Raw genomic sequence first — 994 nt, 5'->3', positions numbered from 1 at the left:
TCTCTCTCTCTCTCTCTCTCTCTCTCACTCCTTCGCCTTCTTAAGGGGCCGGTAAGCTCCTGCAGCTCCTTCTTCCCCGAAATCTTTTCTCTCTCTCTTCTCTTCAGGGGCCGGTAAGCTTGAAAACAGCTCCGTCTTCCCCGAAATCTTTTCTCTGACTCTACTTCTACAGGGGCCGGTAAGCTCCTGCAGCTAAGTCTTCCCCGAAATCTGTTTCTCTCTCCCTCACCCCTAAGGGTCGGTAAGCTTGAAAAACAGCTCCGTCATCCCCGTCTTTTTAACATCACATGGATGTTAAAAAACTACCTTAAAATACTTCATATTATTTTCTCATTTTATCAATTAATCTTTAGGATCAATTTCATAAAAAGTTTAAAAAATTTTTGAAAATCCATCGAATTAAGTAGAATTAAGTGAATTTATCAAATTCAAGCGTATTGATAAAATTCAAAAGAATCCCGAAGAATTTATTAAGTATTTTCCGCCATACTTTTCTGTCCTGGCATACTTCTCTAGCTTCTTTTTCGTCCATGTATTTTTTTATGCCGGCTCTCGTGTTTCGATGGCTTCTGATGTCTCTTCTAACAAGAGTCTCATTCACAAATTCTAACCATTCTTTCAGCGGTCTGCCTCTGGGCACACTGCCATTTACTTTAATATTATGATATGTAACATTACATAATAATTATAATTTCATAATTTCACAATATTTTGTAATAACTCTGAACCCTATTTAACACAAAAAACTGCATTTTAGATAATCAATTAACATCTTTTACCCATTTTTTGTTACAAAAATGACAAGATAATATGCAAATTGCTGAACAACGTTTGAACAGTTTTGTAGATTTTCTCGGCTTTATTTAATTTGGACAATTGGAAAATTGACATTAAAAATCTTTTAAAAAATTTATATGTTTGAAATTTATTCTACGGACCTAATAATCATTTATTACATTCTCATCATAGAAGGTATTAGATTTGTGCAAAATTT

This window comes from Belonocnema kinseyi, chromosome 1, assembly GCF_010883055.1.
Source record: "Belonocnema kinseyi isolate 2016_QV_RU_SX_M_011 chromosome 1, B_treatae_v1, whole genome shotgun sequence".
In the NCBI taxonomy this organism is placed as follows: Eukaryota; Metazoa; Arthropoda; class Insecta; order Hymenoptera; family Cynipidae; genus Belonocnema; species Belonocnema kinseyi.
The sequence above is the reverse complement of the archived record's forward strand: the minus strand, read 5'-3'. Positions refer to the sequence as shown.